Genomic DNA, 21209 nt, shown 5'->3' with positions numbered 1-21209 from the left:
TAATATCCAGACCTTCCCTTTTATGTGTGTAAAAATTAGAATTAAAGATGCTATTTTAGATAGTTAATTATAAGTTTCTATGAAAGAAGAGCTCATACGATTTTAAGGTACTTTCCTTACAGATTCGTAGAATTAAGTGTTATTATTTGTTTGTTAAACGTGCTGCAAAAGGGTTTTCTGGAATTAATTAAATGAAAAACAACGATACTTAAATTCCTTTTAAAACACAAAAAGAATAAACTACAATTATCAGATATGCCCCATCTATTTTCTGGTATATTCGATGGCACTTTTTGTGTTCATTTTATTGCAGAATAAAACTAAATCATGTCCAAATTTATGAAATAAGTACTGAGCATGTTCAGCTATACGAATCTAAAATAAACATTTATCTATATTCTATGTATTGTACTAAAACTAATATAGTTAATATTTAATACGCTCAACTACACGAATCTAGAATAAATATCAACTTATATATTATGTAATGTATCAAAGCTAATGTGTTAAATATTGAATATGCTCGGCTATACGAATCTAGAATAAATATCAACTTATATATTATGTAATGTATCAAAGCTAATGTGTTAAATATTGAATATGCTCGGCTATACGAATCTAGAATAAATATTGAATATGCTCGGCTATACGAATCTAGAATAAATATTGATTATGCTCGGCTATACGAATCTAGAATAAATATTGAATATGCTCGGCTATACGAATCTAGAATAAATATTGAATATGCTCCGCTATAAGAATAAATATTTAAATTTTATATACCAAACGTAAGTTAGCTTGGTAAATACTGAGTACTTACGAATCTAAAGTAAATATGATTGAACTCTGCATACTGTGCTCAGATATTAGTATAATAAATACTGAGAGTGTTCATTTACACAAATCTAGCGAGTAAATATTTATTTACATGCTATAAACTGAGCTGAGCTAGTAGTTAATTCTATAATATAGCCAATGTTGAGCACATTAGCTATACAAAGTGAAAAAATATTTATTTTTACTCTACATACTTTGCCTAAGCTAATGTGATAAATATTGAGTATGTATAGCTCTACTAATCATAGCGTAAATATTTATTTATATTCAATAAACCGAATCCAGACTAGCATAATAAATACTGTATACGTTCAGCTATGCGAGTCTAGACTAAATATCTATTAACCTTCTTCACACAGGATTTTTAATTATCTGTCCCAAGTCTTGGTAAATTATATTTAAGGACTAGCTACGGTATGTTTGTTGGCTGAGTATCTATCGGACATGCTGTGGTTAGAATTTCTCCTAGAATCAATCTGTGGCATTCAATGCTCTCAGAAGAACAGAGTATTCCCACGTACACTTACACACTATGTCACCAAATATGCCCGATTTTTTTACGTGCCCGTCATCACATTATGAAACACATCTGAAAAACATTTGGGTAGGTAATTATTATACTTTTCCGTTTAGCAGAAATCTTCTGAACGAAATAAGGAAATAAAACACCCATTTTTTTTATCACTTTCCTTTAATTGGTTATTTTTTTAATAAAATTAGATATAGGTTTACAAATTTGGTGTCAAGATTGCATACCAAATTTTATTTATACAGTTAATTACGTTTTGGAGTTATTGTATTCGCATACTCACAGGCAAGCAAGCACGCACTTTATCCGACAGCAGATTCCTGGATGATTCTTAAATAAGATACATATTAATGATTCCAATTAGCTACCCTCATATTGCTTAAGCATTCGGGATCATATGGATAATACTAATTGCGACGTCAATACAGCAACCGAGGTTTTGTTTTGTTTGATTATATTAACGTCCCGTTTGAAGCAACACTAGGGCTATTTTGGGACGGACCTCGTCATTTTGAACCGCGGTCAGATAACGACACCTGAGCTGACACCCCCCTCTCCACACCAGCGGGAGGACATTTGGTCATGACGGATTTAACGTGCAACAGACCCCCTTACACTTCGGTGGAATCGGGTCACGAACCTGAAACCCTCCGGTTCCGAGACCTTACCACCAGGCCACCGCGGCCCACACAGCAACCGAGGATAGAGTCACTAAGGATCTACTGTCAGGATCCTCACTGGAAACACACCAAGTTCTCAATAGAAAGTACATCCTAGCATAAAAGCCAACAAACACCGTTTTTCACACCCGAAAGAACTGAGAACCCATTTAGTAATTCGGCATTTTCTCATCCATGCTTTCTTCTATAGGGAGATAAAATTCTAGTAACGAAATCGCATGTAAAATTTCCTGTAGCAATCTTATAACTTTTTTGAACTTTAGTAATAACTGTCAAATAGACAAACATAATTCTATAAATAGTTTTCGGGGAATTACATCTGAAGTCTAAAAGTTAGAGTCAAATTGATGAATGCGACATAAAATATGAAGAATGCATCACCAAAAATATTCCATGCAGAATTCAAATTATAGAGAGTTTTTCTGCCTTAAAATTACTTTATAAGTGTTATTATGTATTTCTATATTAATGAGTCGCCTTTGATGGCAAGCGAGTTATCTGGGAATATTGGCTGTAATTAAAGATAAACTGTCTGGTTATAATTTTGTGCTTCCGCCAAAATGACAGACATTAAAGCTGTGTTATTTTTATATCTTACTCATATTTATTGTGTAATGAGTCTTTTTTAATCATAAATCACAAACTGATTACTCCGACCCCCCCTCCCACCCGAAGGCACTCTGAAAAAATTAAATAACCGGACCACACCGACAGCAACACTGGCGGTAAATGCGGTTAAGAAAAAATTAAATAACCGGACCACAGCGACAGCAACACTGGCGGTAAATGCGGTTAAGTTCCAAGGGCCATCACCGACCAAGGTACGTCTCAACATCGATGAGAGGAAGCCAAAATCCACCTCTTTCTGTACTCGTCAGGACGGTGAGAACCAATCACCATACTAGAAACTTCTCATCTTCATTTTTGAGATGCCCTCCGGGTGACAAATGAATCTTTCTTAAGGGAATTAGTCCCATTATATCATAGAGCGGTTAAAAAGGAAAATTTCCAATCTCTCTATCTTCATGCTATCTTCATGCTCTAATTTCATGCTTTTGTAACTACAATTCTTTATTCGTTTTGTAAAGAACGCAGATATTGAATAGAATTTTTCATCTCTAGCTTTCAACAATCGAAGAAAATCACACGATTAAATATTTGATGAAACAATGAAAATGATTTAATCTCAAGATAACAATGCAACCCCTTTTCAGAAATTAATCAAAAAATAATTTAAAAAAAATTGTCACCATTTCGAAAAATTTTGTATGACTATAAAATTGATACAAAATTGTAAGAATTGAAGAAGACAATTTCTTACATTTTGAAAAGAATATAAAATTCATTTTTGTGCAATAATATTTTCGGAAATTAACAAGGAAAAATACCAGCATTTAGCTTAATTTTTATTTAATAAAAAATTCAAATAAAATTTCAAAAAAATGGGGGCGCACATTCCCACCTTTTAAAATGTATCTGCGCCAAAGTTGATATTTAGTAAAAATGCTAGCATACAGAGCACAAATATATACACACACATTCATCTTTATTATTAATACAGATTATTTTTTCAAAGTTTTAAATATTAAAAATTAATCTTAAATGTTTTTTTGCTTTTTAAAAATTGACGAGTTTACTTTCTATATACATTTCAAATATAATTATCCTAATTGTTTTCTTTAAAAAAAAAAAAAGATTTATATAAGTCGAATTAACTCAGTCTAGCCAGAATTTTCCAAAGAGATTACCAAGAAAGCGAAAGAAAGTTTACTGAAAGTTACTTTTACGTCAATAACTGGCAAGAGACCAAATATAAGTATTCCATGCAAATATTTAGTGAAACATTCTTTTCTAAAATTATGTTTGGAATCCTAGAAAACTCGAATCCCTTTTGCGCACCTGCAAAAGTCAGTAGTCTTTCCTTGAAAAGTTTTGGAATGTTTAGTTGGAAAGAAAGCACAAAATGTCTTTCAAGTTTTTATCTTGTTATTTTTTCGAAGAAAAATGGGGCTATAGGGACCCACCCTCGCCAACACCTGTGGCTTTGTTCAGGTGAGAGTCAGAGGTCCTTTGTTTACACCGCCAACTGGGAGATGACGGTTGTAGCATTGAAACTTTCTAAGCGTGTTGCTTCTATTGTTCGCCAAGCTGAATGAATTGGAACTGCCAGAATTGAATGTGTATGCAGTATTTGGCACTGCTGGAAGGAAGCCAAAGTGTATATTCCAGAAAGTTTTTATTGTTTCTTTTTCCCTGGTGGTTAGGGAATCGTTTTGGATAATAAAGTGAAAAATTCAATCCTTTTATTGGGAAATACTAGACATAAACAGCAGGAGATTTTGTCGCATATACTAAAACAGTATGGTGTGGTTTGTGTTTAGCTTCGTGCAATATTGAATAATGGTACTATCGATATTGCCACATTTAGTGGTCGGCTGCACACAAGAACAACAATGAGAATAGTGATATAGCCAAGAGCTGATCCAGGGGGGGGAGGGGTAGAAAGGAGTAGCCGCAGAAGGTACCACTTTCTTGAAGATTCCACTATCAATTATTGATTCGGGTAAAAAGAAAAGAGCTTTGCTTAACTTTTTTTTAATCCCAGTATTAATACATTTGAACATTATCGGGGTTCTGTGCAGATTTCACTTCCAACAATGCAAGGTAAAGTTGGGTGGCTTTAATCTCACCGTACTTCCATAAAGCCATACTTGCATAGACGTTCTAAATACATAGGTTTCAGCCTTAAACGTAAGTACAATTATTATTATCATCATCATTATCATTTCATGAAGATTTTTTTGAACCATTTCATGAACACAAGATTTACATAGCATTATTTACAAATGGATTGAATACGATGTTCTCACCTGTTGCAAAGATTTTATGCAACGTTGCAGGAATGGAATCAAAATTTACCCTCGATCATTTTCTTTCAAGATCTAAATAACATAAATATTATGATGTTTATTAAAGGACATTTATTTTCATTGCGTTTAATTTGTGTGTGTGTGTGTTTAGAAAATTAAACTGGGTTTCTATCACATCAGCAGCACATGTTCCTTGAGATGGATACTAAATAATAATAATAATTGAGATCTAGCATCAAAATCATGGACGACTCACCTTCTTACTCATTTTATCTATCAAATTCCATTTAGCCAAAAAATTAGAACATAAAGATGCGGTCGACAAATTTATTTAAAATATACAAAAAAAAAAAAAAAAAAATTCAACCTTTTTAAACCTTTTAGAAAATTCCACAACAAGCTGCAAATAAGTATAAGAAAAAATTATTTTTGTTATTTGTTTTAATAATGATTATATGAGTATTAAATGATAACCTTTTAAAAATAATTAAATTATGCATCATTATCGTGCATTTGTTAAGTTCTCACAATACCTATTTGTGCAGTGCAGTGAATTTAAAATTAAGTAATAATTTTGTTTTATGAAGATATTTATATGGTGGTTATGAAATATATATATATATATATATATGATTCGATTCCCACTTTTTATTTAATTGATTATATACTTGCTCTATAAAACTTCTCTTGTGTCGCAATGTAGACTGATGCATATCTTACTACACATTCTTTGTACGTAAATTATGGTGGTGAAATAAATCGAAATTTAAAAATTTCAAATGTTTCTTCTATTTGGCCACGCAACCGCTGAAATATGTTTATATACATACATGCGTACATACATACATATCTATTCATATATTAAGAAGATAACAGCAGATCCAAAGCGATTTCGTTTGATTGATAGAATTTAAAGCAAGGTTGTCTGCCGGCAGTTACCAGTCAGGTTTGAAAACACCTACAGACTCGATTTTTTTAAAAAAAATCATTTCCAGATATAACAATATGGATCGATACAATAGTTTCAAAAGGGTCGCGACAGACATGGGAGGAGAGTGAATACATATACTTATATTGGCCGTGCCAGTTTTACAGATCGACACGGGCAAACTATTATGATTGTACTTTTACGAGAGAAATTCAAATCGGAGAAATTCTACAGACTGGGTAATGAGACAGAAAAATTTGTAATAGTTATTATCAGTGCAATAGTTTTCAATGATGCAGCGATGGAGAGAGGTAAGTGATATATTGATACGTCGAGCGTCATTTTTTGAAGATGCCATAAAAACAAAGTATTGGGCTTTTCTGAAAGAAGTTAGAATAAGAGAAATTCAAAGATTGAGGCAAAAAAATTTATGATAAGAACTAATAGATGCTGATGGGAGAGTGAGAAAATGAATCACCATTTGTATTGTAAATTTAAAAGCAGTTGTGAAGACAAAATAATAGATTCGTTTATTTCAATTTTTTTAAGCAATGTCATAAGAATAAGTTGAGTCTAGGACGCAACATTTTTTTTTTTCCTTTCCATAGAATTATGCTTGAATTTTATGAGTGAAATAAGCAAGCTAGTATATTTTGTGATCACTGTGCTATCGTATTGTATTTTTAAACTTTCATATTAATTTTAATTATTTCTGTGATTATAGTAAAGCACCATCTGCGTGTCTTCTAAGGGACTAACCTGAAACGGTGCATAAATGGGAAGACATATTTAAAATGAAATTTTAATAAATAACTTGTTTATTATAAATTTAATATTACTGACTCCATTTAAAAGCAATAAGTTTGACTTTTTAAAAGATCATACTAGTAGATAATTAATACAATATTGAAAAAAATAATTAATTGCTAAGGATTTATCATAAAAATGAGAATAATCATACCTTTTTCGGTTAATTATACAGTACTTGGTTCAAATAATTTGTATGCATATAGATATGCGTTTAATTAAAAAAAAATATCTTTAATGTCTTTTTTTTTTAGGAATTGATTTTCTGAGAATAACAGAACGAAAATTAGGAATCAAATTAAATTCATTGAATGTTTTTGCACTTGCACTCTAAGAGGGGGTGAGTTTAATAGATTCTATTGTGTCTTTAAAGAAAACTGAACTAAATTCCTTACATTCTTATTCATAATCGTTTAAATTAGCATCACATAATTTATCTTCATCAATTATAAAATAATAAATATCACTATTTTGGACCTGAATTTCAGGAAAGGAAAAAAAAAAAAATGATGCCCAAGCATCAATTACCCTTACTAAGCGACTGATCAGCTTATCACATTTAAAAAAATAAACAAATCTGACAAGTAATATAACTATGTACATTTTCTTGAACTTGTAAATTAAAAACTCATTCATTAAACATATTGAAATGTACACTAAAATCAGTAGCAATGCTAGAGTAAATAAAGTCAATTGATAATACCCCCCCCCCACCTCTTCCACAGTATATTTCTACTTAGAAAGGGTGGAGGGTGATTTTTAAAATTAATTTCAGGTTCATCTCTAAGACTGGAAGGCTGGTCATCCTTATGTTACTAATCATAATTATATATCATGCTTTATTAGCGTCCTTTTGAAATTAACAGTATTGCAAAGATAATTGGGACCGTTGATTTAACATGCTTTTATCCCTCTTCAGCTTATTACGCTTAAAAAAAATGAAATAAGCACGTTCTAATTTATGTTCAATTGCTCTTCAAAACTGGAAACTAGGATATATAATTTATGTATCAAAAGCTTTTTTTTTTATCTATGAAGAAAAATTAAGACTTTTCTTAATGAGCAGAAGAACATAAGAAACAAGAATTTCTTCATGACAATTTTTATGCAGAGAAACAGAGACTATAAAAAGTAAATTTTATGATTTTTGTAATAAAAATAACACCAGCCTGCAACAATTTCTTGTTTTATAAGTAATAGTTGTTTTTTATGTATTTTCGCATGCTTATTTCAAAAATAATATCAGTTTTTACGTATCCCGTACAGTTTTTTTGAAAAGTAAATTTTTTAAATAAGTAAAAATACACAGATTTTTTGCGATTGGGATAGGATAAATTAATAAAGTATGTATGTTTATTTGTTTAAATAAATTCTGAAAACCTCTTACTTCATTGAAATTAAATAATACATTTATATTGAATAAATACTTATAATTGTATTTAAAAAAAAAAAAACTTTTATTTTAAAATTCGAAACATTGATGGCAGTTGGATTTCACCGTGAAAAATGAAGCACCTGAAAAATTTAATCAAGCCGAATTAAATGACTTAATTCGTGATTTAGGTTTAACTAAAGAAAATGCAGAATTATTAGGCTCTCGGTTAAAAGAGAAAATTTATTAACGACACATACGCCGTTTAGTTGGTACAGGAATCGAGAAAAGCAATTTTTATCATTTTTCAAATCTGATAACTTCTTGGTTTATTGTGCCTGGTTTGTTACATGAATTAGAAGATATAATCCGAATGATTGGCGACAATTTATAGATTCCTCAAAGAGGAGTCTAAAAGCAGTTTTATTGCATAACGAATCTAAACTTGCATCAGTTCCAGTTGCACATTCGTTTTCATGAAAGAAACATATGAAAGTATGGAGATGCTTCTCACTAAAATAAAATACACTGAACACAATTGGGCAATATGTGGTGACTTAAAGGTTATAGGTCTGCTTCTCGGGCAACAAAGTGGATTTACTAAATTTCCGTGCTTTATTTGTGAATGGGATAGCAGGGACAGAGAAAGTCATTGGATAAAAATGATATGGCCGAAGAGACAAGAATGGATTCCTGGTAAGAAGATTATTTTAAATGAATATTTAATAAATCCACAAAATATTTTATTGCCCCCACTTCACATAAAATTGGGACTCATAAAGCAGTTTGTGAAAGCTTTGGATAAAGGTGGAAAATGTTTTGAGTATCTTATATCGAAGTTCCCAAAATTGTCTAGCGCTAAAATTAAAGAAGGTGTATTAGATGGACATAGGGATTGCAATACCGGTATACCGGGATACCGAATACCGGTATTTCGAACCATTTGTACAATTTCGTGATACCGGTATTCGCAAGTTTAAATACCGGTTTTTCGGTATTTACTAGAAATTTTTAAAATGGTCTCCACTATATGTTCAGGGATCGCGAACATAGCAAAATAGTATACGTTTTTGTTTTTATGTCTCCCTAACGGGCGAAATTAATTAGCTTATTAATGGCTTAATTAATTGCTTAAATCTAAATTAGTGAAACATTGATTATCCCTGAAAGAAAATATTGTAACCATAACGACTGATGGGGCAACAATTATGAAAAAAGTTTAGGAGTAATAGATGTATTATATCAAAAAAATAAAGAACAGAAGAATCCAAATACTGTGGATATAGAAATTTCGGATTCCAACTTTGAAAATAGTAAGAGTGAGAGTGATATTGACAATGAAGATAATGACAACGTAATTGTTGAATAAGATATTGCTAATGAGGATGAAATATTAACCTATCAAGAAATGCTTCCTATAATTTATAAAGTTCGAAAAATTGTTAAGATATTTAAACGTTCCCCTATAAAAAAGATATATTACTAAAATATATACTAACTGAAAATAAAACAGAATATATGTTAATATTAGATTCTAAAACACGTTGGAACAGTTTACTCCTAATGATGGAACGATTTTTGAAACTGAGAAATCCAATCCAAATATCCAATAATCGACTTAAACCTGTAAATTAATTTTTCAGATAGTGAATTCGACTTAATATCCAGAACTATATCAGCTCTACTTGCAATAAAACTGACTATTGAGGCATTATGTCTGAGAGATTCTAATTTATTAACAGCTAATGCAACAATAAATTTCATGTTGCAGTCATTGAAAGAACAACACACATCACTATCTGAAGAATTATATATTACATTGAAAAATCGCACAGAAGATAGGCATACCGAAATAGAAAATGTCTTATGGTATTTACATAATTATAATGATTTTAAAAATGAAAATGAAGAAAAGAAAATAACCAATTCAAATCTGATTAAGTTTAGAGTAAATTTTCTTAAAATTTTTTACCCACAAACCTATCCACATTCAGAAGAATTCGGTTCAATTATCGAAGATTATGATGTCACTACTGTCGATAGTGAAAAGGAATTGTCTCTTAAACAAAAATTAGAATTAGCGATAAATAAAAAAATTTAAACGAACCAAAATACAATATAGAAATCAGCTATATCCAAAATCATCCGACGAGAAATCGATTTATTTTATTTGAAGATAAGGGATTTAGAGATAAATACTTGGAAATATATCGCGCCTTGCTAACAGTACCACAAACTAGCGTAGATGCCGAAAGAGCGTTTTCGACAGCCGGTCATTTTTACTCAAAATTAGTTTTCAGGCTTAATGACAGTACAATTGATGCATTATGTTTTTTAAGATCACATTTCAAAAATTTGTAATAGTACCACAGACTGAATAGTGATATTTACACTTTTTTTGTGATTTAAATAAATAAGATGTTTCTTTACTTTTTTGGGATTATATACTGTTATAATTTATAAGTTATAAATTATTTTTTGTGACATTTACACTCTCTAACAAAACTGGCAAATAAAACAAAGAAACACCTGTGTTTTCTTTCTTTTTCTAAAATTTCTAATACCGGTATTAAAACCGGTATCCCGGTATTAAGATTTAAAAAATACCGAATACCGGTATTGAAATTTTGGTCCGGTATTGCACTCCCTAGATGGACACAAATAAAGAAATTAGTTAAAGATTCCAATTTTGAACAATGTATGACAAATAGAGAGAAGCAGGCTTTGATTGAATTTAAAGATGTCGAAGAAGGTTTTTTGGGAAATGAGAGAAAAGAAAATTACAAAGAACTCGTAACTGAGTTATTACGTACTTATCATCTTTTGGGGTGCAATATGAGCATTAAAATTCACTTCCTTCACTCGCATTTGGAAAACTTCCCAGACAATTTAGGAAAAATGAGTGACGAGCAAGGTGAAAGATTCCACCAGGATATTAAGGAGATGGAACGCAGATATCAAGGACGGTGGGATGTTAACATGATGGCCGATTACTGTTGGTCTTTAAAAAGAGACAGTGATGTGGACCATAAGCGAAAAGCCCGAAAAAGAAGCTACTTGACTTCAAGAAAAACACAAAAGTTATCATAATATTGTAAATGAACAGCATTATTGTGTTTAGTTAATAGTAACTACAGTTGCAACTGTATGCATTATACTGCATTTTGTTAATATTTTTTCATCGTCATTTGTAAAAAATCCTTACGTGTTACATAAAATTTAGTTTGCATTTTGGAATGACATCATCATTGCTGATATAAATCAATTAAAATTTTACAAACAATTTTTTTTTTTTTTTTTTTTTTTGCAGGCTGGTGTAATTAGTATTAGAGTATTTTGAAATCAAATTATTGTGTATCTTGCAAATAACAACACCTGTGCAATAAAGCACTATAAAAAATACAAATAAATTTTGATAAGACCTCCAGTTTAAAAATCAAACAAAAACCGGATTTTTTTTTTTTTTTTATGTAGAGAAACAATTCATAACAAACAGAAAGTTAATTTAATTTTGTGTATTTTGAGAAGAAAAAAACAGTATTTATTGAAATATTTTTAATTATTTTATTATATGACATACACATATTGATATATGTGCAGTAAAGCATTATAAAATTAACGATGATTGTTATTAAGAACTTTTCGAAATTCAAATTCAATAACGCAAACTAACACTAAAAGAAATAACAATAAGTAAGAAACTTTCAATTAAATTGCTGGGCATACAAAATACAGTGTTCGCAAGAAATAAGTTTCGAATTTCAGAGTTCTAGAATACATTCTATTGGCCCGAATAAGATGAGCTATAATTCAAATGATGACAATTATTTAATAAAAAAATTTAGCACAAAAATACGCAGATAAGTGGCGCTTTAAGGCACATAAAAAATTTAATATGCTTTATAAATGTTAAATAATATAATAAAGTAACATTGAAATTGCTCAATGCTCTTAATGTCCAACACTATGTTTTTATCGCAGAACTATATTTTTTTACAGCTGATCGGAGTGAGTCTGTCGGAATGTCAAGAACATGGCGTCGAATGTCATCCTTCAGATCTGGCATAGATGCTGGCTTTTGATGGTAAAGCATTGGTACGCCTACATAATGTAGCGCCCAGGACAAATACCAAAACCTGCGCTCTTTATGTATTTATTCATTTTGAAACTCGAAACAATCTTTACAGAGAAGAGTGCAAAAATTGAAAGCGCAATTAAATGTAAATAATACTAGATAAAAGATTTTGGAGCTAATATGATTTAAACATTACAAATAACTTCACAATGATCGTAATATGTGAACAGCCCTTGAATATAAAATGCATTATAAGAATATTTAAAAAAAAAAAAAGAAGTTTGGAAAACAAATTTTGCAAAATAATTCGAAAGTTTTATGCTAAACTTGTGCAATGAATTTTTTTCCATTCCTATTTTAATAATTCAAAAAAGGACCAAATAAAAAAATAAAATAGTTGTTAGAATGGAATTTTTAATATATTACTGAAATATAAAAAAAATTATTGCTGTTTGTGACAATCACAAGTATATCATATTTTTAAAAAATATAAAATGTATAGAAATTTCTGAATCCATCAAAAAATGAAATATATACGAATGAAAATGAAAATAATGAAAATGTCATATATATACGTATTATTAGACCTTAGTCGTTATATGGAGATTCTAAGTATATATATATATATCATAATTTTATGCGACTCCCCAAAACCCATGCTAATTAGCTATAAGATAACACCACAGTAAGTTTTCCTTTCAGTACGAAAAAGATTATTAAAAGAAGATTTTAAAATGTAAATATATTCTGATAATTTTTTTTTTTTTTTTTTTTTTGGAATATGAAGTTGTTTCAAAATGCAAAAGCTGCTCTTTCATAATAAATAACAATTATTTAAATTTAAAAAAATTACTATACCGCGTTTTAAAATAGATTAAAAAAATATAAAACAATTTCTTCAATAAAAAAAATATAATACCAATTGTCCCGAAAAATTTACGATTATGAAATTTCTTCAAAAATTTTCAAAATAATTTGCATGGTATTAGGAATTTGTACGCGGCTAAAAGAAATTGTTTTATAGTTTTAAAACCATTTTTAAAGTATCGTGTATTTAATTTTTTTTATTTAAATAAGGAGTTTTATATCTTTTATCTTATATTTTTTTATTAGCTTTTTAGTTTTATATCTATTTTAATATGCAGAATTATTTCAAGCATAACCATTAAATTTATCAACTTACAGTTAATTAATTTTAATAATGCATTTAGCACTCTGTGATAAAGATAAAATGCATTACATCAAATAAAAAGGTATGCAAATACATAAAAACTGAAAGATCTTATTCAAAGATGAATTAAAATTCAAGTTTTATTAATTTGTCTATGACATGTAAAATCGCACTTTGTTAAAATCGTAATAAAAATTGTTTATAAATACAAAATGGTATACATTACTTCCAAAAATTTTTGAAGGCTTTAGGCGTCGGAAATGTTATAAGTTCGTTTTTATCGCTTTTATTGATGCGAAAATGTTTATGATTTCGTTAAAGTCAGTTTATAATTTAAAAAAATTAATTTACAACGTTATTTTATTTTATATATATTTTACTCGTTTTGCTGAAGTTTTGAGGTACGAAAGTACAAGCTAAAAGAACTTCCACAACTTGCACTTTATCACTAATCAAAAATATCAGCACAGCTGCTTCGCATAATTTAAAAGTAAGGGAATTATGTAAAAAATGTGTGCGTGGGGGGGGGGGTAAAAACATTTGATTAATGCTTGGTTCTTTTATCTGCATGGTGAATCATAGTATAAGAATTTTTGTTGTTGTTGTTGCTTATTATTTCTACGAAAGATTTTTTTAATGAAAATTATTTCTGATTTATTGCATTCAAAAGCATTAATCAGTCGTTTAAAATACTGTTGATGTTTTCAGAGTAATAAAGATTCCAGTGAATGAAAACAGAGGTGGTCTTTCGGGTTTATTTACATCGCGTCTGGCGCCATGTTGTTTTGGCGTCGTCTATGGAAGTCCTAATAAGAAAAGTCGGAAAATTTTATTTTACTTCGAGTAAAATAAAATTTCCGTTCTTTATTTTATTGTGAAATTTATGTCACGGGTATATCAATCATAAATATAACTTCTGATATTCATGACTCTATTTAGCAACGTAGTTTCCGGTCATCTATTTTAATGCCCATGTATTTGAAAGACGACTCTTTTCTGAAACACAAATGATACTCTTATTGAAAGATTTTGAGATTTCTATTATTTCTAGATATGTTGTTGTCGAGTTTCATTGCTTTCACTAGAATCGAATAGTAAAACTATTTCCTTTCACATAAAGCGAAAGGTTTAAAATCGCAGCTACATGCTTTAAGTGCAAAATAATAATTAAAAAAATTAAATAAATAAAACGAAGTCATCTAATAACAGTTTCTTAAATTTTATTCTGTTTAATAATTCAAATAGCCATAAGCTTCTTATAAGCCCTTATTTCCAGTTGGGAAAGCTAATATGCTATATGCTGCTTTTGAAAACCCATATGCTTTAAATTTTTAAAATTAAGAATAAGAGCGTATTAGAAACCTAATTTTTTTTTTTATGCACAACGAATTGATTCCTTAATTTAGCGTCCCCTAGCAACTAAGTCAAGTTTATGTGACCAGCAAATCATAAAAATGCAAAATTCCAAGGTCAGTATTTCGTATCAGTTGTTCACCAATGCCGTGAAAGACATTCACTGCTTTACTGATTTCAAACTCAGTCCAAAATTTCACGCGAGCCGAGGGGATGCAATACTTTAATTAGAGATTATGCAAGAAAGTTTAGGGGAGACCTTTTCCTCTAGTTCCTTTTCAAGTTTGTAGTGCCTTTAACTTAATAATAATAAATCACTGATTAAATAAATCGTTAATTGACTTAATTTTTTATTAAATCGCTCGAGTCTAAATTTAATCTCATGTTAATTTTGTACTTTATGGGAGAGCTAAAAGCAAAAAAAATCGTTTGCTTGCTTTTCGTAAAAATATCTATTCTTTCGAACTTCACTTGGTCGCATTTATTTCATTTTTACAAATGTCGCGAGTCAAATCCTTTGCCTATTCACTTCTTGACACATGACTGGCATTTAACTGAATTATCAGAACCTGATCGGTGTAGTCTGTTATTGTTCAGCCCTGAACACGTGATATTATAATAGGAGAACCGAAAAAAAAATTAAATTAATCTGCTGAATATATTTTGTATTACAAACATTAGGATTTGTTTCAAGTCAGGATTTCTTAAATTCTAGCCATAACTTTTGCTGAAGTCAATTTTTTTCCTTCTTTTTTTTCATATTAATTTTCGAGCATTAGAAACATAAATGTCTTAGAAAATAATAAAATTTTATTTCTAATTTTCTAAATTTCTAAAATTTTCATGAATTTAGCATTTTTACCGAATCTGCCGTGTCATCTCTGGAGAGTTATTTAGCCGATTAGTACCTGGTATGCTTTAATTATATCCAAAAATCGAATTTAGACACGTTTTTCTCAAAGTTCTGCATGTTTTGAAATAAAAATTTGACACAAAACTGCACTTGTAGTCACAAAACTTCACACCAAATTTGATATATTTGAGTCATTGTATTTTTGAATTATCGCTTTTATTTATTTCTGAAAGAACAGACCGACAGACAATCAATCGGGGGCCGCGGTGGCCTGGTGGTAAGGTCTCGGCTTCAGAACCGGAGGGTTTCAGGTTCGTGATCCGATTCCACCGAAGAACCGTCGTGTAAGGGGGTCTGTTGCACGTTAAATCCCTCAGACCAAACGTCTTCCCGCTGGTGTGCTGTGGTGTGGAAAGGGGGGTGCCAGCTCAGGTGTCGTCCTCATCATCTGACCGCGGTTCAAAATTACGAGGTCCGTTCCAAAATAGCCCTAGTGTTGCTTTAAACGGGACGTTAATATAACCAAACCAAATCAACCAAACAGACAATCAATCCTTGTTTGAATTTGTCTCAAAATTTGACAAATTTTTGCACTAAATATGTTAAATCAGTGTACCGAATTTTATCCATCTAGCTCTCTTCGTTTTGTAATTATCATGTTCATTTATATTCGAACATATGGACATACAAACTTCCTCTGAATAGATTTTGCTCACGCTTTGAGAGAAATCTGCAAATTTGGTGTAAAGACCATATACCAAATCTCAATCGTCTAGCTCAAATAATTTTTGAGTTATTTTTGTCACAGACAGACAGACGGACATTTTCCAAAATATGTTTTTCGAACTCCGGAAGGTTTAAAACGTGGAGATTCACCAAAATGAGTTCGAATTTTTTTATGATTATTATACTTTCTCTACACTAAGTATACGGGAAAGTAAAAAGTTTATATAAATTTTACAAATTTTTTTTTGACAACACAGAAAATTATGAATTTAATTGAATCAGTCAACTAACTACAAGTCACCGTGCGTGCGCATTCTGAAAGGCAGAAACCAAGAAATAAAAGCAGAAGTGAAAATCCTACTTCACAATTAAAATCCTTTTTTTTTTTTTCTTCTTCTTTTTTTATCTTCATTTTAACATTGAGAAAAACACGTAATTGGATGGATGAGTTAGAATTTTAATCGTAGCATTAAATCACTGTTACAGATTGTGAATTGAATTTTTTAAAAAAATTTATTAAATATAAAGAAGGAAATTGTGCGGAAATAGAACTGACATGGTTTAAAACTTTTGAGTTTTAAAATAATATATATATATATATATATATATATATATATATATATATATATATATATATATATATATATATATATATATATATATATATATATATATATATATATATATATATATATATATATATATATATATATATATATATATATATATATATATATATATATATATATATATATATATATATATATATATATATATAGTGAAATAATAATTTGGAAGGATATGAAAATCGTTTTCCATAGGCAAGTTATAGCAATTACCTGGTTTATTTTCGTGCAGGATCAAACCTTCGCTTTGATGCTTATTCTTAGCATCTTTATTTCTTCTGTGTCTCCTTTCCTATGACTGAATGAAGGTTTCGGAGAGAGGTGAGCTCTTCTCCTAGCACCTCCAATAATATTTCGAAGTTTTATTAATTAGTTAGGCGCAGCGTTCAAGGAAGCAATCGGAAATGTTCATACGACGATTTGTTTAGATTTGACTGATGCTATTTGACAATAAGTAATAGATTTCGAGTGAAGTTGAAATAAGTCATTTTTATCTGTGCATTTCTAAATATGCTAGAGTTTTAAAATTCTATGTAATTGTATGTTCTAAGAGATATTACTAAATTTTAAAATTTTCAAGACTAATTATTAATTGGATTTTATTTAATTTTTTTATATGAATGGCGCCATCTGGTGGAAATTTTGAGAAAAATATGTTAATGTTCTGTAAAATTATACTAATTTATTATGGAATATTTAGATATAAAACGCAAAAAGAAAAATGAAAACAAAAGTTTTTTAAATACGTTGTCATTAAGTATGCTAAAAACGAAAAAAAAAAAAAAAAAAAAAAATTAAACAAAAAATATGAACTCTAAAACACAATCGTAAAAGCACGAGTAACTGAAAATATTATTAAAAAAATATATAAAGGAACATTAAATATTAAAAGGAAGAAAATTTTAAAATTCATTAATAATTATAAATTTATTGAAAAGTTAATCAAAAAGGAAAACATTGATGATCGGAGTTACTAAAAGTAGATGGATTTGCCTATCGTAGAATTTTGGTGTTAAAATCAACTTAGATTGATCGGCTAAAAACTATAAAAGTGTGGATTGTCACTACGTGAGGCAAGCCATACAGCTGACCTCCGAAGCGCCACGAAGGCACACAAAAATATTACTGGATGACCGGACCGCCGTAATAGCAACACTGGCGGGAACTGTGGTTGAGTCCTAAGGTCCATCACCGGCCACGGTACAACCTTCCCCGAAGGAAGTACGTCCCGTCAACGATGGGAAAAGACAGATCCCCCACCTATTTGTGTACCCTCCAGGGTGGGAGATCCAACTACCATGCAGGAAGCATCTCATCCTCAATTCGAGGCCCCCCTCGGTGGTTACCATGTGAGGCAAATACAATCACTTCACGTCAAAACTGATCGCTAATATAGAAATTGGTCAAATGTGGCTTGGCAGGAAGTGAAAGTTCTGTGATCATGCAATTCATCATTTTCAGCACTCCACGGCATTTAGGGTGGATACTAAAGCCCTATGGATCCAGGAATGTAGAGTGGGAATCCAGAAATCCAGTGGGAGTTAGTATACGTGGGAGGGGAGGGAATAAGAGGATATTGTGGTGCTATGGAGCGTCCACCAAGGTTATCTAAGAGACTGATTTTGACGGATTTGCAAGACGTGATGTGATCATGATTAACAGATTTAAATAGATAGAATGAAGTGGAGTGGCGCTAAGGAACTTGCATGGCGTGGAGGGACCATAAATGACCGGCTTTAAATATTCCGAAAAGGCTCTTATTATACTAGTTCAATGGTTTAGCATGAAGACACTTGCTCTTTGTGAATGTTTCAAATAAAACGCATTTGGGTTAGTTTTTGTTTTTATATCCAAAAAATGGGAAATAAGGAATGATGGAAAAAGGAATACAGAAAAAAAAAAATAAAAATGAAAAAGATTATATCCTGGTTTACTTTAGTTATATGAACGTCCCTTTTTAAAGCAACACTAAAGCTATTTAGGAATGGACCTCGTAATTTCGCACCATGGTCAGAGGACGAGGACGACACCTGAAATGGCACCCCTCTCCAAACTTCCACACCCCACCAGTGGGAGGACGTTTAGCCTTGATGGATTAAACGTTACACTAGACCGCTTACACGATGGTTCTTCGGTGGAAGTGGGTCTTGAAACTGAAAACCTCACGTTCCGAAGCTGAGGCATTGTCACCGCGACCCCATTAAACCCGGGATACCGCTTCTAGAACGTATACAGTGGAGAGGACATATGTCCCCTCTCCCTGTTAAATCCTACATGCAGAAGCAAATCGGCCGCTCTTTTTCTGATCTAGTGGATAAGCATAAATGCACCAGATGCTCTAAAATGTTCTTGGAATGTCTTCACGATATTGCATATCATTTTAAATAACGAATAACGTCATAAAAGTATCGCATAATATTTTTACGTTGGGGTTATGTTCTCAGCTGAAAGTATTTTGCGTTATTTAATTTCCCCTGGAACATATTCCATTGTTAGATGTAGAGTTTTGAATGCTCGAAAATCCGTAACTGAATTAAAATAAAAGTTCTACAAACGTTTATGAGGATATATAAGAGACTAAAGCATTTGGAGTTTACTGATAGAGGGAGGGAGAGGGGTAGATATTCGATTTCTTTTCTTTTCTCTTTTTATTTCGACGCCTTTGGCTCTTTCCTCCTATCTTTAGTATTTACCAAAACCCAACAAAACATCCCTTTCCAATTCTAAAGCTGAAACTGAGAAACTGGAAAACAAATCCTCGCAAACGATATAAAAACAAACGATAACATCTGCAAGTGCGATCAATTCATTTCAATTTCTTTTCTAAAAGTGAAACAAAAAAAGAGTGGGGGGGGGAGAGAAAAGGAAAAATATACTCAATTTCATTCTGAAGTACTTCACTTCCGTTCGCATTGTTATTTGTTCCACTCATTATGTCCCAGTTCCGTATGCTGACAGAGAGAGAGAAACGCGCCCGCACACCGGCAGATGGCGCTGCTAGAGAGTCGATCGAAGATTTCTCTTGTTAACGCTACTAAGCGAGAGCTCTCTCATGAAAACTGAGTAGCAGTAAACAAGCGCCTCTTGTACAGAGGGACAGTTTTGTTTTTCCTTTACACATAATTAGTTGCTGCAAAAGGATGGTAATTAGGACCCTGACTTGCACAGCACTGCATTAAAGGCTCAGAATTTGGCTAAGCAAAGCGCTGCCCATCAACGTAGGGATGCTGTGAGATTGCAACGGAAACGTATGTTTTGGTTGACTTAGAAAGAAAAAAAATTGTGCATAATATACATTTGGTGCGCTGTTTTAATCGCCGTTTCCAATGGATTGGACAACTTTGTAAACATTTTCATTGAATTTAATCGCCGGTTTGGTAAGTTTTTTTCCCCCTTCCATTTTATTTCTAAAGTTTTATTTTTTAAAAATTGGTTTAAAATTTGAAAATTCTGAAATTTTCTAAAAAAAATACACATTTATCGTTTGTATACTGATTTTAAAAATGATATGTGTTCTCAAAAAAATAAGGTTTCAAATTTTTACAAAGGCAAAACCATGCAAGAGTATTTTGAAGCGATTTTTATCGAATAACCAATAATTCCAAAAAAAAAAAAAAAAAAAAAAAAAAATACATAAAAAAAAAAAAAATAAGAAAAAAAACTTTTTTTTTGGTGAATCTTAATTATGAAATTTAGCAGGGGTGCGGGTCATAGTCTCCAAATTAATACAAAAGTTCAATTAAAATAATACGATTATATTCACATGTATACAAATGATATTTTATGCGCCCAATAATAGCAAGGAAAAAACGACGAAATAACCAAATAAAATCGAACAATTGTTAATTTTTTTTCATTGGTAGATCAAACAAGCTTTAAATTTATTATTTTGTGATTTTTATCAATATAGTGAAAAGATCAAGACGAGATTGGTGATATCTGCAATAAGAAGCTCGGCTGCATTAACTCTTCCTTGGCCATATACAGTATACTCATAATTAAATTCTCCAATTTTTAAATGCTCATAGAAATGTTTCACTTCTTTGATAAGAGTTGCCCTTCGATAATAACTTTAGGAACCACAAAAAATATTAATAGACACTTTGACTTCATGAAGTAGATTTAATTCATTAATTATTAATTAAAAACAATAATTTGTATTATTATGAGATAGCAATGGGCCAAAACCTAACTGTGAAAAGAAGGCTAACATAAGTTCTCATAAATTTTTTAATGGAAGAAAGTTCTACTATGTGGCATTTGATTTCTTAAAAAGCTATCAATCAATCAATTTCATGGGCAAATCAATAATAAGCTAAATACATCTCCTTTTCTCAACAAATCTTAATCTCTAAAAATGTTATAAAATAAAATTACTGAAA

The 21209-nt window shown here is 30.7% G+C and overlaps 2 protein-coding genes across 2 annotated transcripts in view; one reads left to right on the top strand and one right to left on the bottom strand.

The window, feature by feature from the left end:
* Positions 1-13542, bottom strand: part of LOC129989239 (adipolin-like) — a 46142-nt gene extending 32600 nt beyond the window's left edge. Inside the window, exon 1 of the mRNA XM_056097626.1 lies at positions 13496-13542. The gene's annotated coding sequence lies outside the window, so the exon portion shown is untranslated. The remainder of the gene's footprint in view (positions 1-13495) is intronic.
* Positions 13543-19889: 6347 nt separating this feature from the next.
* Positions 19890-21209, top strand: part of LOC129989213 (anoctamin-7-like) — a 165463-nt gene continuing 164143 nt past the window's right edge. Inside the window, exon 1 of the mRNA XM_056097593.1 lies at positions 19890-20204. The gene's annotated coding sequence lies outside the window, so the exon portion shown is untranslated. The remainder of the gene's footprint in view (positions 20205-21209) is intronic.

The sequence above is a fragment of the Argiope bruennichi genome, chromosome 10 (assembly GCF_947563725.1).
Source record: "Argiope bruennichi chromosome 10, qqArgBrue1.1, whole genome shotgun sequence".
Lineage (NCBI taxonomy): Eukaryota > Metazoa > Arthropoda > Arachnida > Araneae > Araneidae > Argiope > Argiope bruennichi.
This window is presented reverse-complemented; position numbering and strand designations above follow the sequence as displayed.